Below are 27,350 nucleotides of genomic sequence, written 5' to 3' on the forward strand. Positions count from 1 at the left end.
TCAATGGGTAGTTACACATATATGGGCTTTCCATACATATGTTAGAACTTGAATTCAATATCCAGTACCTGTGTTAAAAAAAAAAAAAGTCAGGGAAAGCAGCGCACATCTGCAATCCCAACACAAGGGGTGTAAATGTTTTTATTTCCTCAGAAGAGGAGATGAGATGAGAGCTGTACCCAAGCTTTATAAATACATGGCATGGACTGAACCCGGAACATTTGTATCTAACTATCTCCACGCATAGACCTGGAAGTTTCTAGCATCCATACAATCAAATCTGCAAGCCTAGACCTTGAAGGCTTCAGCTTCCATCCTCCACCTGCTAACCTAGGTCTAGAATGTTCTCAGCCTCCAAGACTTACTGCTGAATAAGCTCACCCTTTCTAAGTCTTTCTGAATTCTGACTGGCTAACTAACTTCTCTCAACTTCTCACTGAATTGCTTAGTTTGGAAAAGCTGCTTCTGAACTCAACCTTGCTGAACTGTACTATACTTCCAAACGCTACTGTACTGTCTCCACAAACTGTCTTATTCTCTCTACACTGCATATCAGTATTTCAGCCAGAGAAATTAAAGATGTACACTAAGGGTGTGGCTGTATTCCAGCCAAATCGCACAGACTTGGGTCTTTGGATATGATCCCGTGCCAGAGTAGCCAAGTTGCTGGATTAAAATTCCTCTAGATGGGGGTGGAGGGGGTGGGGAGAAATGGAAGAATTCCTGAGGTTTGTTAGATAGCCATTCTGTATCAATCTGTGAGATTGAGGCTCACTGAGAGACCCTTCCCCAAAATAAAGTGATCAACTGAGGAAGAACCCCATTGTCAACCCCTAACCTTAGCATGCACACATATGTATGTGCACACACACACATACATCTATGTTTGAAGAAGAGGAGGAGAAAAACAGAAAAAGAAGAAAGAAATGAAACATTCTTGTTTTTTTTTGTTTTCTTTGTTCTGAATTTAGACATTTGCATTCTTATTGGCTAATAATATGCATTGGCTATATGTTTTGAGTTTTTCTTCTTGTTCTCATAAAACAGGATCTTTTACTTCAATTTGTAAAAAACTGCCTAGGCCCAAAATAATGTCTTATAATAAGAGAGAGCATTATTTTAATTTAGTATTCAAGGTTTAGTTGCCTGTGAGTGAATAAAGTAGCACACAGACAGTATTCAAAGCTAGATAGCAGAATCTATCTACCAATTATATCATGTTGTCTATGGCAGACCTGAAATTAGAAAAAGAACCCAGTAAATGTAGGCATAAATTTTTTGCAACCTCCTTTTAATAAGGGTTCAACCTCTCCTCTAGCCCACCACCCAGCAGAGGTAGTGGAAAAGTTATTAGGATATGGGGGAAGTGGAGCTGTTCAGCAGTAGTTCTTTGGTGGCTAGTGCAGTCCCATAGCAAACACAAAATACAATTCAGCAACTGCAGACCAGCCCTCTAGGCAGGTAGCCCCCAGGCACAAACTGGCAGCTACTGTCCAGTCCTTTCAGCAAGCAGATACCAGGCAGTTGTAGTTCAATTCTGAAGAACCCACCAAGTTTGCCAACCAGCCTGAGGCAAAGCTGCAGAAGTGGCAACTGCCACAGGAACTTCAAGAGTAGTTCCTGGGTGAGTTATCAATGTTGAAGTTATCATAAGTTGAGTTCAACAATGCTATGTAAGGTGAACCAATACATGCATGTCTTTAGTGAAGAATAGTGAAGCGGAGCAAACCAACCCAAAGTTCAGTGCTCGGCTCCCATTGTCTGTGGGGTCATATTTATACTTGTTCATCCTGGGTCCATTCATATGTTTGCTATATCCAAACATCCTTTCACCTGTGTCTGCTTCAAGAAAATATTCTTTCACATGTTTGCTTTAGCAAGACATCCTTTCACCTGTGTGTCCCAGCAAAACATCATTTGACATAACTAACTTCCCAAAGAACTAGAAGTTTCCACTTCAAATAAATGCAAAAGATAGGCAAGTGTGGGACACTCGGGAAACTGGAGTAAGTTCCAGGCTAGCCTACACTGCATAGTGAGATTCTGTCTGACAAAACAAAAAGCACAAAAATATATACTTAAAACTTTCTCAGGATCAATGGGAAGAGTATAAACAAACAAACAAAAGACAGGAAATGGAAGAAATAGGCTTGACTAAACTAAAGTTAACCCATTACCCTTTTATCTCCAGACTTGTAAGCCATGGTGAATAGGATTGTGAGTTGTTGACATATTATCTTCCCACCCCTTATTCAATAATGTTGATGTTCTTGGAGTAACAATTTTCCAAGCTACAAAGCTACTCTCCCCAACTTTGTTGTTTTCTAGGAATAAACAGAAGTTAGTGGATAGAAAGCAGAGAAGCTATATAAAATTAACCAATTCATTTAAGGTATCTACTTTCTTCCAGTGTAGAATACAGACATGATAGCTAGAGCACAGACGCATTTGGAGACATAATTTTGTCATGTAAGCCAGCACTACAAATGGGAGAGGAAAAAAAAATCTGAAAACTTGTGGTTGTAGAATTGCCACAGAAAACTCAAACTACTTATCTTGGATTGTTTTCTGTGATTCTCTTATAATATATGATCTAATCATAACTGTAAATATATGTTATATCTTACATAAGTTTTGTCTTCTAATTATTATCAATAGCTATGGTAATGGGAATGCTGGAAGAACCACATTGACTGATGGAGCTTGTGCAGTATGGCTCACCTGTTAGTGGAGCTGTGATGAGTGTACCTTACAGAGGCAAAGCCAGGTGGGGTGGGAAAATTATTGCCTAGAATGCCACTTGGTACTGCTAGACCTTATCATGCTTGGTGCTATTGTGTTCTCCTTGTATTTAGTAGCATTGTGTAATTATTTCATGGAAGATCCCCATTCTCCTTTGTGCAATTTACCTGTAGTATATAATAAAAGTGATGATCTTCGCAGGGCAATGTTGTTTAGACTGAATGATGATTCAGTTGCACTCTGGGAATAGTTTAAACACAGGTAGGTTAGGGCTTCTAATGAGGGATATAGAGAAGATAGGAGTAAGTCTAGAAAATACCTTTTCCCAGCTGAATGCAAAACTTATTGAGAATAGAAAATAAAAACAAGGAAGTTTCAGGCACTGTAAGCCCACAAGTCTTGACTGTGGGAGACAGGCCAGTGATCAAAGAAAGCAATCAAGTACCTGTAACTATGGTTAAGTCTGTGTCTTCCGGTTATGTAGCTTTCAGATGTAATTACAGGTTTTTGGTATGCACCTCAAGAAAACAGAGTTGTAAGAGGAAAATAAATGATCCTAATATGAGTGGGAAAAAATAAAGTAGATGGTTAATCAGGCCAGTTGAGCAAAGCTTTGTAGAATAAAACAAAAACAAACATCTGCCACACAGTACCTGCAACCTGCTGCCAGCCAGTACAGGTAAACTGGCTGAAATATTCTTGGCTTGCATAAACTTTGTCAATCAGTAATGAAAGAATTATTGCTTTGGGGTAAAGATGTAATTATGGGAAGAAAAATGGGGAGGGGGTTAACCACATGCAGGTTTCTGAGGAATTTTTTTTTTTAATATATGACTTGTGACTTTGAGGTGATTTCTTTCTGCATAAAGACTTTTGTTCTGAGTAGTATATGAGGGATAAAAGAAAAAAATAAAATCAGAGAAAATTAGAGCTTCCTATATCCCTAACATGTCTCTGTGTCTTCTTGTAGTCAACTCCACACTTCCTCCTTGGAACCCCTGAGCAGCTGGAGACAGACTCTGGGGTAGCTTCTTGCCAGAAATTTACAAGAACTCCTAAAAATATTGTTCTCATTCTTTTCTAACACATGTTTTTATTTTTCTACAACTCACCTCCACTGACCTCATATATTCATATATCTTTATCTCTCTGTCTTACATAGAAGTATGGATATTGAGGTTCAGAGCATACATTGTTAAAAGAAAGAAAGAAAATATCAATACAGATCTAAATAAACAATGGATGTGAAAGTTAAGAACTGGGCCTGAAATTCTGAAGAAGAAAAAAAATCATGGGAAATTAATTGGAGACACCAGGGATCAGATTCAAGGCGCTTTTGATAATGGTTTATAACTGACAATAAACTGCAGATGAGGAAGGTGAAAGAGGAAGAGGATGAAAGAGGAAAGAGGAAGAAGGAGGAGGAGGGAGAGGAGGCGGAAAAAGCTTCTAGCTGAGAGTGACAAGTTTACCAAGGGCTTGGAAAAAGAAGGAAATGAGTAGTAATCAGGATCCATGAAAGTTAGGGACCATAAAAGAGTCCTTTTACAGTTCAAAGGACTTAAAGGGGAATATGAAATAATGAGGTAAGTAGGTAGAGAGGCATCAGTCAATCATCTATCAAAAAAAGAAGTGTGTATGTGTATGCAGAGCAAACTAACAAGAAAGAATATCCAGCAACAAAACAGAATGTTCAGGCAATCCATCAAACTGGACAACTGCTGCTGTTTATTATCAATGAGACATTCATGGCTTACTTGAACTGTATGGTAGTTATTCAGGTTCCTCATTATGTTTGACAGCATTTTGGAACTCTTCTTTTAGCAATCTATGCTTTATAATCATCCCATCATTCCCCACATAAAATTTCTTTGGGTTTTGGATTGGCTTGGTTAGCTTTTGTTTGGGAGTTGGGGATGGAGGTGGTGGTGGTGGGGTGGTTTTGGTTTTTGAGACAGAGATCTACCTACCTCTGCCTACCAGTGCTGGGATTAAAAGTATGTGCCATCACACCCAACTCCATAAGAATTTTTTGAAGCATTTTGAAACTTTTAAGATAAATGGTCTTAATCTAAATATTTATTGCTATAAATTTGTCTTCCATTCTTTGTATTTAACATGTCTGGTAAAGAGCCTAAATTTCTTTGTTCTTTCTTAATTGAAATATTTACTGCTATAATATACATGTATGCATATATATATAATATATATATATTATATATATGTACATTTTCTAATGTATATTGGCTAGTTAGATTCAGACAAGACAAACTAAGGCTATAACTATAATAAATGCTGAGATATGCCAGTCCTGTCCTATTGTTGATCTGTATGTTGTAACCAGAAAAGTTTGACGTGAAACTTTTCATGACAAGTATGACAGATCCTAGCTAGGTCCTGTGAGGCTTCCAGACTTCAGAGGCTTGATCCTATTTCTTAATGCAATATAATCATTAACCTTAAAGCTACCTAATTGTCAAGGAAAATATCTTCCACTCTTAGTATTTAACATGTCTGGTAAAGAACCTAAATTCTTTTGTCCTTTTTAATCTAAATATTTACTACTATAAACTTCACTTATAAGCCAAATGTGTTGGTACATGCCTATAACTCTAGAACTTAGGAGGAAGAAAAAGAAAGATCAGTAGGCCACCTTCTGTAATGTGGTAAATTTGAGGTCAAACTGGACTGCATGAAGTCCTGACACACACACACACACACACACACACACACTTGCACACACACACCACACCACATGCAGGGCAGATTCGCTTTTAACACAATTCATAATGATTATTCTTCCACATACTTATCAAACTGTTTGCCCAAGTGAATAACCCATTGTTCTAATATGAAAGTTGTTTGCTCAAAAGACCAAATTGTTTGTCCTGATAAATTGATTTGTAAGAGTTTCCTAAAGTAAACATTGGAATTATTTATTAACTTACTGTCTTATCTTCCTAGGCAAGTATTTCTTGGGATAAAGAATTAGATTATGTTGACACAAATACATACAGTCTGATACCTCACACTGCATGTGTGATTAAAAGATGGTTAAGGAGGAAAAGTCTGATTGAAATAGAAGAATTTTCAACCACATATTTGTAAAGAGTGTAAGTTACCTAAGCCTACAGGCTTGCTTTAGAATAGACTGAGATACAGCTCATAATCTGCTGAAATATATATCAGTAAGAGACTAGATACTGTAACTCAGGTAATTTTGCTTTCTAATTTAATATTTTTATCACTTAGTGTGGGAAAATAAAAACCACAGTGGTGGAGTCCCGGTGGGTTTCCAGGCTGGCGGGTCCCACATACACGAGAAGGTCTAGGGTTCCAAAGGCTGGAGGCTTTGGCAATGGCAGGCTCCAATGACACAAGGAAGTCCTTGGTTCCAGAAAGGTTTATTTTCATGGCAGACGGTGGATAGATTTGGATGCCCCCCCCCCAACCTCAGGGCAGACCTGAGTTAAATAGAGAGGGAGCAAGGGGGAGGTTCTGGAAAGAATGCTTAATTTGCTCCGCCCTCTGGCCTTCGTTAGTATGTAAATCCCTAGGGCCTGAGGCCTATGGTCACGCCCTCTACCTGTGCACTTTGGGAGGGGCTGTAATGGCCTTTACGTGACTGAACAATGTAGGTCTATGGAGATGAGACTGTGCTTTAGGACTCTGGGTTCTGGGGACGTGGCAGAACGCCTGCCATTTCTCACTTGAGTCTCAGGGTTCCAGGCCCATGCTCAGCCATGAACCAGGATACCCTTACGCAGTCCCACAACTTAGCTCCAGATTTGTAATAGTTCTAAATATAAAAAAAAAAAACTCAGTAACAGATTTTGTTTTATGATTTCTGACATTGTGCAAAGTATGGAGGGCCATGCAGAAGGAACAACAAAAGGCTTTAGAACTCATGGAATGTGGCCTACTGGTTAGCACAATCAGGATGTGTGCACCTCAGAGAAGCATTGCCCTGAGGACTCCAAGTCCTGAGGACTTCATGCTATTGAGGAGTTTTGCTTTGCTTGTTGCCTTCACATCCCTCTCTAAGAATTGTATGAAAACTCTAAGTGGGCACTCACAGTAATAATGCTTGATCTTTCTCAAGCACTGCTGCTGGAGCAGTTTAATGATTCAATTACTGTCCTTGGAAAGAGCTTAGAGATATAGATTGTTAATAATAACCATAACCCTTAGAAAGAATTTAGAAAAATAAATTGTTAAAGAAGTTAGGTTAGTGTGTTTTTGCTAGTGGCTCTGATAGAGAAAATCTTAGAGAGCAATTTGAAGTTCAGAAAGGCATATTCTTAATAGTTGAGCTAGGTACTTTTTGAGTCAGAGAACAAGAACAATGGCAGTCTAACTAGCATTGACTGATGTAACTTTTACTGAGCCTGGACTGTCAATTTAGGCAATGATTAATTTCTTGAATTAATTTTTGCCCCCAGCTTCCTGATATGACTTAATAAAAATTTCTGGGGAGTAGATTTGTATTCTGAGGACTTAAAGTAAAAAATGACTATATATATATATATAATTCTTTTAAGATTTTTATAAGATTACTTTTTAAGATCCTTTCTTTGTAACCTCAAATTGGGGTCTGCCAGTAGCAGAAACTGGTTGAAACAATTACCTCATTTGCTTATACTTTGTTAGCCTATAACAAGTTGCTTAATTAGTTAGGAACATCATAGGTTCTTGGGAATAATTTTTTTTAACTTGCACTACATAATGTTTTTTTATGTAAAGGTATTGGGGAGCATACTGTTTTTACATAGTAATTCACTAGAAGAAAAACAGAATGTAATCACATTGTAATTCTATACTGCTTAAAAGATTTTGCTGGGATATTTAGCTGTGGGAGAAATAAATTGTTGTTGGAGCCTACTCGTTGGAATTTATTCCATCCACCCAATATGTATTTTATGTATGTATGTATGTATGTATGTATGTATGTATGTATGTAAAATGGTTGGAACCTGCTTATTGAAGCCTTGCTCCACCCATCAAACGTGTATGTATGTGAATGTAAAGTGGTTGGAACCATCTCATTGGAATTTGCTCCATCCACCAAAAATGTATGTGTATATATGTAAAGTGTCTGTCTGTCTGTCTATCTGTATGTATGTATGTATGTATGTATGTATGTATTATGTACATATGTGTATACGTGAAGTTGTTGGGGGGCATATACCCGCTTCAGCCTCAAAACTGGCTCATGCTACAGTGTTCTCTGATTATCTTTTTTCTTTTTAATCTTTACTCCTTCCCTGGGGATTCTGTTGATTGACTGAGCTTGCTTGGTCACTTATTACCTAAAATTCTGTGGTTCAAAGTAGTAACTAAGAGCCACATATGACCATTTAAGTTACAATTAATTTTGAAAAGAAAATTAAAAATTAAGAGTAAAAATGTAACTTCTACTTTCAGAAATTTTTAGGTCTGTATTTGGGCATTTAATACCCCAGTAAATGCTCATAACTAAATAACAACAAAACAAGGTAAGGACATAGTAGCACAACAACAATAAACTATAAAATTCCAGTGTCTTAACACTTTGCTGTGTTTGCTCCAGTAGTGTTCAAAGTGATGTTTCTGATCTCTTGGATATAACACCAGATTTGGAAAAACAGGCTTTACTAAATCCGCCCCACCAATGGCAGAAGTAAGCAGGAACAAAGGAAGGAGGAATGTGAGAGGGAAGAAGGATGGAAGGAAGAAGAGGAGAGATAGAGCATCTTGGACTTCATCATTCCTCCTTACAATCTATTACTACAAATATTTTTCTGTACCTATAAAGATATGAAAGATTTGGGAAAGCAACCTCCCTATAACTCAAGGAACAAAATGAAAGATAGTGGTGAACACAAAGCACTCTCTACTACAGGAATTTGCCAAACTCACACCTCATCATGCAAACGAGTAAGAATTTGTTTATATCAAAACTTGGAGAATTTGTACATGTAGTAGACTGCATTAAAAATATGCATCAGAAATATGCACTGATCCTCACCATGAAAGAATTTCATAGCTTCACTGCACTGATGCCAACCTTGGCTATGTCAGGTATGACATTCTTCTCTGGCAAATAAAAATGCACATTCCCAGTTGCCTATCTGACTTAAATTATAAAATGTGGAAGACAAAGCATGTGTCACTGTCTACAGAAGCTTTGAGAGCCATTTCACATTTCTATTGTATGGTTTTTCGTTTTGCTAGAAGACTATCAAAATCTTAGAGAAGAGCTGCTGCTTCAGCCTGTGTCTCAGAATAATGACATGTCCTGGTTTCTTACAATGAGTGAACAACATGAGAATCAAACTATTCCTCCTATAAGTTCCTGAAATTTAAGAGGTGTTTATTATCACAAGAAGTTCTAGCTTTGGCTGAACAAATTATACACATGTATGTGTGTATTTATGTATGTATGTGTGTATGTATATGTGTGTATGTATGTATGTATGTATGTATGTATGTATGTATATGAATCATCAGGGCTTGGGAGATGGCTTAGTGGGTGGGTAAGTGCTTGCTGCACGGACATGAGGACCTGAATTTGATCTCCAGCATCCATGTAAAAGCCAAGTGTAGTGGCATGTGTTTGAAGCCCAAGCAGTGGGAAACAGAGACAGGAGGATCCCAGAGTTCACTAGTCAGCCAGCCTAGCAGTCATACAAGCTCCAAGTTCAGTGAAAATAGCCTATCACAAATTATAAGATGGATAGCACTGGAGGAAGACACTACAACTTCAAAATCTGTTCTCCATAGGTGTAGATCTTGGCATGTACTCCAGCATATAATACTATGGACATATATACATAAATAAATGTACACAGAGACAACTGAGAGCCAGGTGTGGTGGCTCACACTTGTAATCCCAGCTCCTGATAAATTGTAGCAGAGTGACACAAATTTGAGCCCAGGCCAGGTCACACAGCCAGACACTATCTTGAAAAATTAACCAAATAAACAGCAACAAACCATACCAGACACTGCAGCTCTTAGAAACATATAAACCAAGAAGAGGATGAGCGGCAGCATGATGGCTCAGTGGGTAAAAGAAACTGACAACTTTGGTTTCATTCTCAGAACCCATAGAATAAACCAACTCTAATAAGTTGTCCCCTGACCTCTTCACATTTATTGCATGTGTCCATGCCAAATAAGTAGATGTAATTTTAAAAAGTAAAAATAAATAACTTTTTTAAAGCAGAAGAAAACTGCATGCAAACTATTTCTAAAAAGTATGAAAAGTGTTAAAGGCAGCTGTCATCAAGCCTGACCACTCGAATTCAATCCCTGGGGACCACATTACAAAGAGAGAGAACTGATCCCTGCAAGTCATCCTCTGACCTCCACACACATGTTGCTGTTAGAGTAAAATGATCTTGTAATCAAGAGACTAGAATCTCTGGCTTGGTGGAAAGCTAGCATTGAAGTTGGACTGTCCAATCACTTTGGCTAAAAGGGATCACTTTAAACCATGCTAAAGAAATAAATAGGTGAAATAATTAGTTCTTTAATAAGATTTTTCTTTTTTTCTTTTTTTTGGGGGGGAGGAGCTGAAACTCCATTTATTTACACAACAACAAATTTTCAGATATCATCTAGAATAATTAGAAGAAAAGTAAGTTACAGAACAAATATTTGGAAGTCCATTAATAGAAAATGTACTTCAGAAAAATGTAGCTAATTATTTCAGTGATTCTTCTATTTTCAGCATTATAATAATAATAGGAATTTTAAATTACACATCTATGCCACAAATTTCAACACTGCAATATGGCTTTTCTTTGAGAGAATCAAGCATCTCAAGTTCCAGATTTCAGTCCTTTGTTTGAAGATTTATTCATTTATCAATTAAAAAACAATTTAATATAACAATGGATGAAGTACTCTGTGCAATTTTCAAAACAGAACTGAATTAAATACAATGATTATTATCATGCCATCCATAGTATGAGGCACACATATAAACATAGAAACTTAGCTCTTAAAGGAGTACTGTAAAAATGATTGTAGATAATTTAAAATGATGATCAATATCATTTTATTGATCAAATGATCAATAAAGGGAACAATATCTTTGCTATTTCATGAAAAAAGTTACATCTTCTGTGTCTCACTATCTAGCAGTATTTTTTTTTTTTTTGTCTCTAGGTCCAGGTATGTCTCCTTTTTCAAAGTAATTCGCCTTTGTAAAAGGGAACTTATTTCAACATCTTGGCACAGCCATATCCACTGAAAATAGCGAGGGTCATGAAGCCAGCACAGTTGCATGGCACAGTTCCAGCAAAGCTGAGCCACATGCTGCAGCTGCTGCTCTTCATTCTCTAACCATTGAGTTTTGGTCTCTGCATGCTGCATTCCTGGGGACTTTCTGCATTATAATTCATTTTATGCCTTTTCCTAAGAAAAATTGTGTCTGAGTCTTTTTAGGAAAATCTTTAAATTAACTTTATCTGGCCACTATTTGGAAGTCTTCCTTAGGCACTGGAGACCATTAAGCACAGAGAAGCACATAGCTAGATGAGGCCACTGCTTAAGGAATCTTCTTGGTATATCCCCTGAGCAAACTCAAACAGTATAATCAGTGCAGGATAAACAAAGACAATTGGCAGACTCTGACTGGCCAGGAGAACAGTTTACAGATTCAAGGTCTTTTTTTAAATTATAGGCTTTCTGAAAATGGAGTTTAAAGATAGGGGGTCATACAGAGTACGCTTCTGAATAAGATAGATTGGCTAAACTTTTCCTACTTTACAGTGTAGATGATAAAAACATAGTAAAAGAAAGTAGGTATTAGTATATGTTATTTATAAAAAGACTGGTACAGATATTTTCTATTTGTCAGGAGTGCTTTAAAACTACAAATACTGACAGCCTAAAAGAAAAACAAATAAATTTATTCACGGTAACATAGATCTAGAGTTCCAGCTACTCAAAAATTGAAGCAGAAAAATTCATTTAGCTCAAGTGTGTGAATAGGCATCAAAGCAAGAAATGTAAATTTTTAATTTTACAAAAGGATTCATATCAATGGAAATCAAGTGTGCCTCCACATACACAAAATCAAAAGGGCATATTCAGCATTTACCACTATCTTCCTTCTGGATGTTTGGCATAAATTGAGGTTTCACACTGGTAAATAATTAAAAGCAGCATGAATCTTGGTAAACAGACTTAGAGCATCTTAGAGTACTTATATCACAGTTCCCACAGGAACAGTGAAGATGCCAGACAGGTCATCAGATCACTTCCCTGTAATCAGATGCTCTTGTTTTGTTTTTACTGAATCTATGAGGTACACATAAACTTGGAGAAAATTTTAATTGTACTAAAATCACATAGACCAGTGCTTTTCTCTGTTAGAATAAGTAAATTCCACTTAAAACAATAGCTAAAAAATTAATCATATTTTAAAAGTCAGTGATGAAAGATTATATTTTTGACAGAATCTGTGGCTTAGTTAAAATTTAAAATGTACTGAAAACATAATCGTTCATATATATTGTTATGATAATCAGTTCCCTTGCATTTATATACATAAATAAATGCCTTTTGATAACTTCCAGTAGTTACATATGTTAATAAAACAAAAAATCAGTATTAAAAACAAGCTATTTATATTTTTTCAGAATTAGTAAACAACATGGCATTAAACATGACAAACTAGTAAAAGTAGAATTTTATTTGATGGTGCCGGGCGGTGGTGGCTCACGCCTTTAATCCCAGCACTTGAGAGGCAGAGGCAGGCGGATTTCTGAGTTCGAGGCCAGCCTGATCTACAGAGTGAGTTCCAGGACAGCCAGGACTACACAGAGAAACCCTGTCTCGAAAAAAAACCAAAAAAAGAAAAGAAAAGAATTGTATTTGATGTATATTGTTTTCTATAATTAAAATCATATAGATCAACCCTTACATATTTAATATAGCATGTTACTCTACACAAATAGGTAACTTTAGTTCAGCATTTCTATACCAACAAGGCTATTAATTTTTATATCAAAAAAGAGTGGGTAGGGGCTGGAGGCTGGAGAGATGGCTAAGCTGTTAAGGATACTTGTTCTTACAAAGGACCCAGGTTCAATTCCCAACATCCATACTGCAATTTACAACCATCTATAACTCTAATTCCAGGAGATCCAATACCCTTGTCTGACCTCCACAGATATCAGATAAGCACATGGTACACAGTTATACATGTAAGCAAAACATCATACACATAAAATAAAATAAATCTAAAAAGAAATTTAAATAGAACTTTCTATAAATACTTTGTTAGTATCTTTGTACATTTCTTCAAATGATAAAAGTATTCCTAAGTTCATTTTTGGTTCTACTTGTTTTAACTTCTGAGTAAAAATGGTTTGAAAATATCTTTATTTTTACTCTCGCCTCTAAAGCTATAGCAAAATTGATAAAGTAAACTTCAATGCCAACAGGAGTGTAAATACCAATCACAACAAACAGTTAAAAGTCAGGACAGAGAGTAATCTGAGAAAGTAAAGTTTCTTACTTAATTATGCTATTATAAGATTAAATGAGTAATATTATAAACTTACTATTAATTAATGTTTGCTCTTGTTATTGTTAAATTTTTATAAATAGGTAATCTTTGAATGATGAATGACTACCTAAAGAAGAAGGGCAGGCTCTATTTATTTTAGACTCTTCCAGGAAGTTGTGTGCTTCCAGAACTAGAATAACTTGCCTAGAAAATCCTCTGTAGAAAACATGAAAACACCCAAGGAATAGCATCTTTAAAAATCTGACAAAGTGAGTGCGCTCTTCCGGCCATTCATACCCCTAGTCCCTGGGTCTTTGGAACCTGAATTCCGTGAACAGTCAGACAAGAAGGAAGGCTACGCCGCTAGGATGGAGCTCGTGAGATTTTTGATGAAATTGAGTCATGAAACTGTAACCATTGAATTGAAGAATGGAACGCAAGTCCATGGAACAATCACAGGTGTAGATTAGCATGAATACGCACCTTAAAGCTGTGAAGATGACCCTGAAGAACAGAGAACCTGTGCAGTTGGAAACATTGAGCATTCGAGGCAATAATATTCGATATTTTATTCTACCAGACAGCTTACCTCTAGATACACTACTTGTGGATGTTGAACCTAAGGTGAAATCTAAGAAAAGAGAAGCTGTTGCAGGAAGAGGCCGAGGCCGGGGTAGAGGAAGAGGACGTGGTCGCGGCAGAAGAAGAGGGGGTCCTAGGCGATAATGTCTCTCAAGATTACTGTTCAAAGTGATAAGGAATTTGGGGATATTTTTTGCACATGTTTTGTTTGTTTGTCAGTTTTTTAATAAACATAAGCATAGGGACAGAGTTGTCTGCTTATCAAAAAAAAAAAAATCTGACAAAGTAAAAACACAAAGCCAAAAGTCACAAGACATAATTTTAAGCAGGCTGTATGCCTGGTGCCTGTATAGATAGAAGGTTGCATGCAGCTGAGATTCCTTAGAGGCCTAAGAGAGGAAGACATCAATTATGAGCATGGCAGAAAAACACCCTATGTATGTGACTACAAGGTCTAGTAAGGGAATCCACTTAATTCATGGAGGGGAGCAATAAAGCCAGACACTGAAGTTTCAGAGATAGAAGTCTGTATCTATACTTAACGGGCTTTGCCACTTCATAAAAGGCATGAATGAACAAATGAGAATCAAGTCTAGACTTGGGCTATGATTATGTCTCTGCTTCTTTACCTAATGTAAAAAGAAGTCGTCCACTTTAATTGCTCCTTAGAACCAGGAGTGGAGTAACATACCTGTTACCTCAGCACTCAGGAAGCTGAGGCAGAAAGATAAAGAGTTAGGGGTAACCTAGGCTACACAATGAGAGTGTCTTAAAAACAAAAGTAAAATAAATACTCTCCATCTTATTCCAGAGATATTAATTACCTCACCCAATATACAATTACCATAATCTTTTAAATAATAGCATTATCACTATGAGAAGCATTTTATCACCCCAATTTTAGTAAAATTAACACACTGGGAAATAAGGAAGCAAAAATTTATTCTTTAAATATCCAACCTATTACATCATCAGATTTTAAGCACTGGGTGGGAAGAAAAACAATTTACTTCAAAATGTATACTATCTATTTTAAGAAGGAATCACTGTTTTTCTGTTAATTTCAACTTTAGTTAGTACTGAATCATAAATATATCAATAACACAAAGCTTTTTCTTTGTAATGTGAAATTCATCTATAAATTGATTTTGCAATGTATTTAAAATATGAATAAGATCTTGGAATTGTTTCTGGCAAAAGCAGCATCCAGGCTTGGTGCAAATGGGTTTCTCCACAGAATTGCTTTATTATTTGATACACAGCCTGGTTTCTACAAAGACACAAGCAGATGGCTGTGTTGGTTTCCTGCAGGCTTCACAGCAGGCCAGGGGGAAAAGATCCACAAAAGAGACAAGAATGAAAAACTCACTCAGCCCAATTTTGTTATAATCAGCACTGGACCAGGACTTTAGAGTCTGGCTCAGATCATTTTACTTTAGCCATATTTGATCACAGCACAGTTTTGAAAAAGGGAGTTTTCTGATAACAATGAACTCAATCCCAAGTACACAACAATTTAAGACATGTTTACATTAAGATTTCTTACAAAGTATATCTGGCTTCTTTCACTAAATGAGTACTATTTACTCAGAGATAAGGCCCAAGATTTAGGCTCTAGGGAGCTTAACTGTGATAAATATAATGCCTGTGAAAGTCAAAATTGGCCAGGCCCTAAGATAACATAGAAGTCATTTAGGCTGTTGTAAAGTTCAAGTAACATCACTCATAAGGATGGTTTTATGGCCTAGAAGCAATGCTCAGACTTGGATGGAAAGTGTCTAGCATAAGTAAAAACAAATTCTGGGAAATACAAGCAGAGCCTATCTCATCAGACAACAAAGGATCGATCACTGGGTTGTAAACTACATCATTCCTAACATTCCAAAAAGAGCAGCTACACACCTCATTTCACTGAAGAGATAAGCTGTGTGTTTAAATTTTTCTGGCTTCTCCAATGTATATCTGTGTGCACATGGCCTTTCTACCCTCTACAGATGGCGTTACCCAGAAAATTGCTAAGCAAAGTCTCTTTAATGTGGGGAACAAGCCCTCTAAAAAGGGTATATCCTTACAAATTTATGTTTCAGTGACCTTTACAAAACTATGAAAAATACAGTGTTCTTTTTAGTTAATATCTTATATATTCCAAATGTGTCCTACTTTACATAGGGGAAAAAAGCCAGGTGTGGTGGTGCAGGTCTTTAATCTCAGCACTCAAGAGGCAGAAGTAGATGGATCATTGTAAAAATCAGCCTGGTCTACATATTGAGTCCCAGACCAACAAGGATTACATAATGAGATACTGTCTAAGAGAGAGGTGGAAAGGGAGAAGAAAATAAAAGGAGCTACCCTCCATTAAAAGAGGGAGTCAGGGGAGAGATAGCTAATGCTAGAAAAGTTTTTAAAAGTCATATCAAAACCTACTATAAAAGAACTTAATTGGAGTTACCTTACATAGAGTATAAGGGTCCTCCCAGAGCCATATGTTGCAAAATAAAGCCCAGGGTCAGATGGAGACTATCTTCCCTCAAGTAGTTGATACCAAAGACCCCAAAATAATAAAGTTCTATTTTCCCAATAGAACTTTGAGGGGCTATTGGTGAAGATACCATATCAAATTGTTATTGACCTCAAAGCTTCCCTCTGCTGGCTAGCTTTTATAGTACCAGAAAGTGCCCTGCATGCTACTAGATGAAAAAAGTCATCAATATTCTTGCCCAGGTATGAACTGTGTGAGATAAAATAACAACCAGAGTGGCAAGATACGTGCATAGGTGCAACAGCTCCACAAATCTGGGTTTAAGGCTTGCTCTGCAGAATTAAAAACATGCCTGGTACTGTAAATCTGGCCAAGAACTCATGACGAGGGTGAGCTCGCAGACTTCATCAGAGAAGTTCCTTTCATCAGTGGACAGCGGACAGAAACTCACACTGGTCAAAGTGAAGAGAAAGTGTGTGTGGAGTGCTCAGCCACAAATGGGATATCTGTAACACACACACACACACTCAGGAATCATCTAGGAAGAGGGGACAGAAAGATTCTAAGATTGGGAAAGACTGGAATGGAACAGAACCTTCTAGACATGGCAGGACTGTTACACTCCTGAATTCACAGCAGCTGAGATGGTCTACACAAGACAGGTACAAGATCAAGCATTGAGGGCATAGGTGCTCACAAGTCCCAATCCCTAGCTAAGGAACTATTAATTTTTGGTAGCTTCTAGGGGAAGGAATCAGTTTTCTTGCTCCAGTTTTCTTGGCTCAGCAGCCCTGAGTACATAGCAACACAAACTAAACTTGGTAAGTACTTTTTTTAAAAGGACACAAAGCTAGGGAAGGAAGTGGGAGGTAGGTCCAGGAAAAATTAGGAGGAGGAATGGTTGGGAAATATGATAAAAATACATTATATACAAGTATGATATTTTCAAAAAATAAAAACATATATATATATATTTTAAAACTGGTCAATCTTGAGGGGATAAGTTAGAACATATAAAATATGACATATGAAAATATTTGAGGGGGGAATGTAATAAGCTCTCGGATCTTAATAGGCCCACACTGGCTTTAGCACAACTGACTCTATGATGGAAGTACCATTCAAGCCATAAAACTAAGCACATAAACAGAATCACCCATCAAAACAAAAACAATGTCATAATCCATCAAAGTCCATAGTTTTGGGAAGCTCTCTAAATGTACTAACCTTGCTTTTTGGCTTCTGTAGTTCCACTTCTGGCTAGTTATTCTTTTTAACTGAAGTATGTCAACTCAAAACATGGCTTCTATGGTTAAAAGTTCACTCTGAGAAAGGCTCAGGGGTACACTAGGATCCCAAACACCCAGGGAATTGCCAGCTGGCTAATAAAGACTTTCCATTTGCTTAAACCCATGTCCTAACAGTTTTCATGGGTGGACACTCCACAACAGGAATTACTACACACATGGCAACACATGCCTGCAATCCTAGCATTCAGAAATGTGGAACAGGATGATCACAAGTTCTAGGCCAGACTGGTCCTCATAGTGAGACTTTGTCTCATTAAAAAAGAATTCAGAATGCTGTTTGAATCAACAAACAGCATATTCTCCCCAATAATAAGTAAACCCCAATGAAATATTCAATGAATATTTAATGTGCAAGCTTCAGTCATAGTAGCAGAGAGTACTGGACTGAGTGAGCCTCTGAAAAGATTTCTGGCCTGTATAGCCTGTAATAGTAGTGGAAGAACTCCCTTCACACAGCCTTGGAAGAGCAGCTATTTTTATCTATCAGTACATGCAGCTACCAGGTTCCTGTATAAATCTGAAAACTACTTAGAACCAGCAAGCAACTTCCTGCCTGCTTTGTTTTGTCACTTTTTTCCTTTTTCTTTTTTCTTTCTTTTTTGTTGTTGCTGCTGCTGCTGCTGCTGCTGCTGATGATGATGATGATGATGACAATGGTAGTGGTGGTTTTCTGAGACAGAGCATCTCAACAGAGCCCTGACTGACCCGGACCTTGTTAGTAGACAAGACTAGACTTAGACTCATGGAAATCCACCTACCTTTGCTTCCCGAGTGCTGGGATTAATGAGCTACCACACCCAGCTCTGCCTGAATTTTAATATTGCTGTCACAGATTTCTACTTCTTTGGTCCATCCACCAGATAGGACATATCTTGGAGTAAAGATCCCATCATGGATCAAAGCAAAGGTGATCAAATCATCAAATCTAAACAAGTCAAAGCTTAATCAGGCATGTAAATTAGAAACTAATTTTCTGACCTAACAAAGAAGTTCATCATCTTCAACACTGGTCCTATCCTTCTTGGCTTTAAGTATTTTCCTTAAAACTGTAGCTTAGCCCTAGTAACAATCATGGTCATCTGTTTAGCTATCACAGGGTTGGCAAGAAATGAAGTCAAATAGAGGGGACTCTGACCAGGGCTTTCTGTTCTTGTACACTCATGCCCTCTCTCCTTAATGTTGTGCTGTGTCTCTCTCACCAATGCCACATGCGATCTGGTCTCTGGATACTATGAATCAGTGTATTCTGGGTTCTGAAGAAGGGACTACTATCCTCAACTATCCTTCCATCTAATTAAAGCGATGACCAAAGTTCGTAAAATTACAGCTACCCCAAGAAAAGTACAGTTTATTTGAAGGGATATAACTGTTGCTTTATTCATACTGGAAGAAATAACTTCTTCTCATTTCTCCTTTATGGTTATAAAACAAAAATAAAAGTCTATAATCACAAAATCATGCAAATATAAAATAACTAGCTTGAGATATAGACTCGCTATCTAATTTAGAGTTAAGACACATTCTAAACATGTATATAATGTTACCTTTAATAGCTTCAAATACTTTCATTAGATTCATCTTTATGCTGTTTCCAAGTATTTCATCATTATAAATCTTTTCAATATCTATTGTTCTATACAAATATCTATAGTCAGTTAATACACTGTTTCCTTTTTTAAAAAGTCAACTCTTCAGTGTCTCCTTAATCAGTTCCATGCCATCAAACAGAAATACAGTGTTTCAAATGGTCATCTTTGAGATGGGGATATAGCTTAATGACAGAAAGTTTGTCCAATTGCTGTAATAAATGTAGTAAAGTAAAAGGTTAAAAAGTGTATTTTTATTATATCAGTAACAGGTAGAAAGAAAACTGTCTACAATCCCATTGACATAAAAATACAAAATGCTTTATATATATTGTTATACATAAAGCATTATGTATATATTAATATACATTATATATTAAGTATTTTGTATATATATTAAGCATTTTATATAATATATTAATATATACATGTTCTACATTTTTAAAAATCCATAAAACTCATATTTTTTTAAAAAGTAAGATCCAACATGGTGGTGCATGCCATTAATCTGACAGAAGCAAGTAAACAGATTGATCAAAGCCAGCCTAATCTACATAGTGAGTTCTAGACCAACTGGGAATACATAGAGAACCTGACTCAAAAAAAAAAAAAAGAAAAGAAAGAAAGAAATATATGAAAATTTGAATAAGTAAAACTAGATTCTATACTTTTGAATCAGAAGATTTTATTCCATTTAGAATTTCAATAACAAATGATTCATAATTTCACATATTAAAAAAAAATCTGGGGACTAGGGAGATGACTCAATGGTTAAGAGCATTTGTTCCTCTTGAAAAAGAATTCATGTTTGATTCCCAGCACCTGTATGGTGGCTCACAAGTGTCTATAACTCCAGTTCCAAGATATCTAATACCCTCTCTGACTTCAGCAGGCACCAGGCATACATGTGATGTACATGCATACAAGCAGGCAAAACACTCATAAAACAATAATTTAAAATTTTTAAAAACAAATTTTTGAAAATAACTAGATAATTGTATTTAAAACAAGAAAAATAAAATCTTTGCTATTTTAAAATTTTCTATCACAATCATTGTTTTTAAATATGACACTCTACTATAAATAAATCAGTGGAGTAGAAAAAAATCTAGGAAAAGATGTGAATATAGACAGACATGGCAAGTCATCAGATTTCAAATGGTAGGATACTTAATTATGATATAATTACTTATTCAATTAGAAGAAAATAAACCATAATTTACAGTAAATTTAACTAGAAAATATAATTCAATGTTTACAATTAATGTAGTTCCTGTCATAAAATAGAAAATAAATTGGAAATAAAAAAATTAAGTTCATTTGACTGTATAATTATTGTACATTTTATATTAAAACATTTAAAAATTTAAAGGTATAGAAAGTAAATCTATTTTCTTTTTCTTTTTTTTTTTTTAGTAGTAATTGGAATTTTTATTGCATGCCATCCACTATCATTACAGTGATGCACAATACAAACTTAGTCTTTGTTATGATGGACCTAGCAGCAGAATCTGCTAATTTTATACATTTAGTGTGTACTTTTAACTTATATACTTGATAACAGTTATTAAGAGCAGTGATACCCAAATAGATTGGGATCTGTCCATGTGTGAGTATATAGATGTATGGAGGCATGAAGTTGACATTGGGCATTTTTCTCTATTGCCTCCACCTTAGTCATTGCGTTAGAACTTTTCTCTGAACCTGAAGTTCTCTGATCTAGCTAGATGGATTAATCAGCAAGTCCTAATAGCCCTTGGTTTCTTTCTTCCTAAAGCTGAGATAACAGGCACAAGCCACTGTGTCTTTAGGTGGGTGCTAGAGATGTGGACTCAGGTCTTCATGCTTACACAGCACGTGTGTTACATCACTTCCCCAGAGCCCCAGAGCATTTTAAGAAGAAAATTTAGAGTGCTTGAAAGTAACTTGTCATCTAGACTATTAAAGAATCTCAATGCTATTGTTAGTGAAAGTAGGAAGTTCCTTTAAACTGGCTTTGTTTTAATTTATTGTAAGATAATTTCAGGTTTAGAGGGGAAGTAGAGAGTTCTATATATCTTACTCACATTCTCTAAATGTTTTTTTAGATTTATTTTTAAATCAAATTTAACTAGAAAATATAATTCAACAGTTTACATTTAATGTAGTTCCTGTCATAAAATAGAAAATAGATTGGAAATAAAAGAATTAAGTTCACTTGACTATATAATTATTGTACATTTTATATTAAAACATTTAAAAATTTAAAGGTATAGAAAGTATAGCTATTTTCAAGACAAACAAGTGGATAATGATCACTTGGTATTGAGACAATTTGTGAAATAAATAATTTCTAAAGATTCACATCCACTTATCCAATCAATATTTATTGCAAGTAAATGTAAAGCTATGCAAGTTCTTAGGATATTTTAGGTAAATTTATCTGGTAACTATATATATTTAAATAACTTTTCTGAGAGGAAAACTACAGCGAAGTCCATAACAAAGAACTTCTATGAAGTCATCGAGGAAACAAAGAACAACCAAGAGAAAAAAATGTGATGATGCATTTTTATTTATGCTGTAAACAAGATTAAAATATGTTCAGAATGTGAAGGTCTGTGGGAATAGACTTGTGTTTTCTGTTTTCATATGAAAATAGTCTCTGGAAGTTTTGGTTAAGATTTGTAGAATAAACAGTTCCTGAAATTTATTTATTTATTTCAAGTAAGTATATAAAAGTATGTTAGTTTTTAGGACACTTTAGGTAATATATCTGATAACTACATACATTTGAATAATTTTTTCAAGAAGAAAATTACAGTGACATCCAAGCTTGATACTCCATAAGAGGAGGAAAAAAAAATCAAGTTTGGGATGAAGTAGTGCTATCTTTGGGTATGTTATAATCTATCTTTAGCTATTGCGTTTGTGGGAAAACAAGCAAAATTAAACAAAAGTTAAACTTTCTGTGAGCATAACCAACAGGCTTTTTTTCTTTCTTCCTCAATCCCCAAGAGACCATTTACTAGGTAACTCACCCAAACTGAAATTCTATCAGTTGAGACCTAAGTGGACAAAAGATTAGCAGAGCCTCAGCAGTACATTATGGAGATGGCCTACCAGGTTGTCAGGGTATAGTTTTAAGGACTCCAAGTAGAAATTTAGATATAATTGGGAGTCATTGTAGATAACAGTTATGTAAAGCTCAGCTATTAGAGAAAGACCCCTGGCTGGACAACTGAACAGGGTGAACTCAAGCATTTTGGATTACTAGTATTTGTGACAATGTGCTGTCTGTCAACATGGGGATAGTTTAACAACCTGACAATACCTACTCAAAGATAAGAAACTGAATAGAGGATGACTTAGACTATGGCATAGTATGGAATGGAAATCAATGTAATTAATGTTGAGATTGCTAAGTACCTCATGAGCAAAGATGTCCTCTATCTTATTTATCAGTGAATCCTGACTCTGGAGCTGTGCCTGCCACAGGATAAGCCCAAAAAGGAATTAATGAGTACTACCCACATCAGAGCCTTCTGCAAACAACACTAATCATTCACCAAAGCCCTGAAGGATGGATATATCAGATTTCCCAGCAAGAATAAGGGGAATTTGTTACACCTTTAGAAGATGAAAAGATACAGGAAAGACTGGTATAAAAGTAAACTATCAGCCGGGCGGTGGTGTCGCACGCCTTTAATCCCAGCACTTGGGAGGCAGAGGTAGGTGGATTTCTGAGTTCGAGGCCAGCCTGGTCTACAGAGTGAGTTCCAGGACAGCCAGGGCTACACAGAGAAACCCTGTCTCGAAAAGCCAAAAAAAAAAAAAAAAAAAAAAGGAAACTATCTACTGCCTCTCACAAATTCAGCTCCTGTAACTTCAGTTAACTAGGGCACCTCACTAGCCATGCACTTCCTCCTTTTTGGGTAACTGATCATTCTATACTTATCACATACACGGAGATAAAAGCCAGCAAACAATGTGTGCATTAGTACTGACAGTGTACTAAACAGAGCTGCAATGTATTAAGTTCCTTCTACTCAGGAGGACATTAAATTTTGGACATCAGTAAGCAGACATCTTTATCTTGATTTTTTGCCTTGAAGGGAAATTTCTCATTATTTATCTATTTTAGGAATAAATGTTGATAAACACACACACAAAGAGAGAGTCACAGACCGAGAGAGAAGGATAAAATGATAGAAAAAGTTATTCCAAGCAAATGTATCTAAGAAGCAAGCTGATGTAGCCATTTTAATATCTGAAAAAAATAGACTTCAACCTAAAGCTAATCAGAAAAGATAGAGAAGGGCCCCATGTACTCAAAGTGAAGAACCAAATATCTTTCTATAAGTAATATTTAGGCTCTCTCCCAAGATTTTATCCGTAAGTCATTTAGATTTTTTATTTATTGAGTTTACATACCACACTATTCCAGAAAGCATTAGAGGCAGCTCATAAAGAGGCATATACAATGAGATGAAAAAGAAATAATAAAATAAGAGGAACAGATAAAAGAAAGATTCCAATCTTGAAAATTAAAACCATTCCTGTGATGAACATACTGACAATTGACTCCTGTGACCTAAAATTCATTTTACTTCTTGGATTTCCCCCCAGTAATCAGATTATTTCCTACAGTGTTGTTGGGAGCCGACTCCTAGCCGAAAGTGGCTATCATCTTTGCAGCCATCTTAGGCCATATACCCTGACAAGAGACTTGTTTTCAACAGCCCGAAACAACTGAGCACACTCTGATAAACATCTTGTTTTTCTCACATATCTTGTTTTGCTGTTTAGTGCCACCAGCTGCAAGGCGCACGTGGTCTCCTCACTGCTAGCTAGGTGCACGTGATATCCACGCTGCAAGGCACAAGACGTAGTGCCTTCAGCTGTGCTTGTCCACGAGGGCAAGGCACGTGGTAAAGGATATAAATACCCAGGATTTCCTTCCAATAAAGAGACTTGAAGAGACTTGATCAGACTCTCTGTCTTGTCTCCATTTTTCGCGTCTCTGCCCCCACTCTCTCTCTTGCTGGGCCCTGACCCGCGGACCGGAGCAGCAGAATGGGCCGTTACAAAGTGCCCCCCCCCCGAACGTGAGGCAGCTCGGGCGGCTACAAGTGTTAACGGATTTTTCGTCTTTAGGAGTCCTTAAAGAATCATCTGTCTTTCTAACTATAGATATGTTAGTGAAAGTAGTTTCTGAATCCAAGCTGCTATGCTCCCCTTTAATCCTCATCACTAAAGAAAGGATAGAGGGACAAGTTCTATCTGTTTACTTTTTTATTAATAATTTTATAGGTTTACATTTCAAATGATATCCACTTTCCTGGTTACCCCTCCACAAACCCCCCCTCCCATCCCCCTGTCCCCTCTCTCCTTTGCTTCTATGAGAGTGCTCCTCCACCCACTCACCCACTCCCACCTCACTGCTCTAGCATCTCCCTAAGCTGGGGCATCAATCCTTCACAGGACCAAGGGTCTTCCCATACACTGATGTCAGATAAGGCCACCCTCTGCTACATATGTATCTGGAGCCATGGATCTCTCCATGTATACTCTTTGGTTGGTGGTTTAGTCTCTGGGAGCTCTGGGTAGTCCAGTTAGTTGATATTGTTCTTTATATGGGGTTGAAATCCCCTTCAGCTTCTTTAGTCCTTCCACTTGCTCTTCCACTGAGGTCCTTGGGCTCAGTCTGATGGTTGACTGTGAGTATCTGCATCTGTATTGGTCAGGTGCTGTTAGAACCTCTCAGGGAACAGCCATACCAGGCTTCTGTCAGCAATTGCTTCTTAGCATCAGCAATAGTGTAGGGATTTGGTGTCTGAAGATGGGATGGATCCCTAGGTGGGGGGGTCTCTGGATGGCCTTTCCTTCAGTTCCATTTTTTGTCCCTGTATTTCCTTTGGACTGGAACATTTTTGGATTAAAATTTTTGAGATACATGGGAGGCCCCATTCCTCAACTGGAGGCCGTGTCTATCTACTTGAGGTGGTTTCTACAGGTTGTATCTCCCCTTTGTTGAGTATTTCAGCTAAAGTCATTGACATTGGGTTTTGGGAGCCTCTAGCTTCCCTGAAATCTGGGACTTTCTAATGGCTACTTTCAGTTCCCCATGTTTCTATCAAATTTCCTGACCCTCTGTACTTCTCTCCTGTCCCTTCCAATACCTGATCCTGTCCACCACTTTTTCCCTTCCCCTCCTCTCTCCTTCCAAGGTCCCTCCCTCTACCTCTTGTGATTATTTTGTTCCCTGTTCTATGTAGGATTGAAGCATCTACACTTTGGTCTTCCTTCTTCTTAAGCTCCATATGGTTTGTAGGTTGTATTGTAGGTATTCTGAGCTTTAGGGCTAATATCCACTTGTCAGTGGGTATATACCATGTGTGTTCTTTTGTGACTGGGCTACCTCACTCAGGATGATATTTTCAAGTTCCATCCATTTGTGTGTGAATTTCATGAAATCATTGTCTTTAATAGTTGAGTAGTGCTCCATTGTGTAAATGTCCCACATTTTCTGTATCCATTCTTCTGTTGAGGGACACCTGAGTTGTTTCCAGTTTCTGGCTATTATAAATAAGGCTCCTATAAACATAGTGGAACATGTGTCCTTGTTACATGTTGGAGCATCTTGTATAAAGCTCAAGTCCAAGTGGATCAAGGACCGCCACATAAAACCAGATAAGCTAAATCTAATAGAAGAGATATATAAAGAGAAACATGAGAGCACTAGAATCCATGTCTAAAAGATATTACCAATATTACTTAAACACATTAGAGAGGCAATTTTATTACATTTATTTGTGTGTATGAGTACACATGTACATGTGCACACTTGTGCTCCTGTGTGTGTAGCCAAATGCCATGGACCAAACACAAACTTGCAGGAATCTGCTTTTGCTTTCCAATGTGGATCCCAAGCATCAAACTGACTTGTCAAGCTTTGCAGCAGGTGACTTTATGGAGGGAATTATCTCACCGACACCCATTCTATAACGGTCTTTGATGCAGATGCTAGAATATTTTTAAAGCTACATAATCCTTTACTTAACAATTAGTATCCATTTATAAGTAAGTACACACAATCTGTCTTTCTGGGTCTGCGTTTCCTCACTGGGGATGATTTTTTTCTAGTTTCATCCATTTGTCTGCAAATTCATGATGTCAGAGGTATTGGAGGCAATGATGAAAATACATACTGAAACAGATGTGGGGTAAATAGGGAACCAGCAACAGTATATGCAATGCTCTAGTCATGGCAACTTTATGACTATGGCTAGGATAACTCAATGTGAAGGAAGTGAATAAAATTTCAGGAAAAGATATGAGTTAATTTTTTGAAATTTTATATAGTGCCTTCTATTTGCTAGACATGATCCTATATATCCTAGGAAATAGTAATACAATAATAAAATACATCCTCTTGTGACAAGAACTTACAGTCTAATTGGACAAACAGAAATTAACAAATTAACTATAAATATTCAATTTATTACTAAATCTACATCTCCAATTTCTCTTAAATTTCTGCATGCTTTTATTTCATCTTATTCCATGAGCAGCATAAACTATTCAGAATTTCTGTAATTCATTTTTACTGAATTCCTAGTACAGTGTATTGACTTTCTTCCTCAAACTAAAGTAACTTAGTAACCGAAGTTTAAGGCACCAAATAAAAATACATTAAGACCAGTAATGATGACAGTGCAAAGTACCAAGAAGACTTCTGTCCAATTACCAGCCAACAATTACAGTAAGTACAATTTATGAAAAAGAAAACAACACAATCCTGGTATCAGTATTGAAAATGATTTATCATATTGACATGCAGTTAATGGAGTCTGTGGCCCTGGCTGAAATATATTGATTTCACTAATGTTGTTTCTAGTGTCAACTCCCTTTTATTTGGAATATTACATTAGTCATTTTCCAGCTAGGTGTGATTTCTATTTAACATTATGTAATCTTTCATGTAGAGTGAAAGATCCACTAAAGGTTGTAATTAGACAAATCTGCTTGCATAAATGACTTCTAAATCATTTTTTCCAGATCTAAAAAGGTAATGGGCAGTAACAGGTATTTTTCTGACATCCCAGCCATCAAATGGAAAATAAGGGTAGTACATAGTATTGACTATCCCATAAAGATACTTTTTA

The 27,350-nt window shown here is 36.7% G+C and overlaps 1 protein-coding gene and 1 pseudogene across 6 annotated transcripts in view; one reads left to right on the forward strand and one right to left on the reverse strand.

The window, feature by feature from the left end:
- Nucleotides 1–27,350, reverse strand: part of Bicd1 (BICD cargo adaptor 1) — a 123,026-nt gene that overhangs the window by 57,068 nt on the left and 38,608 nt on the right. The window lies entirely within an intron of this gene.
- LOC114612591 lies at nucleotides 13,615–14,011 on the forward strand (annotated as a pseudogene).

Source organism: Grammomys surdaster, unplaced genomic scaffold, assembly GCF_004785775.1.
Source record: "Grammomys surdaster isolate TR1022 unplaced genomic scaffold, NIH_TR_1.0 126176, whole genome shotgun sequence".
In the NCBI taxonomy this organism is placed as follows: Eukaryota; Metazoa; Chordata; class Mammalia; order Rodentia; family Muridae; genus Grammomys; species Grammomys surdaster.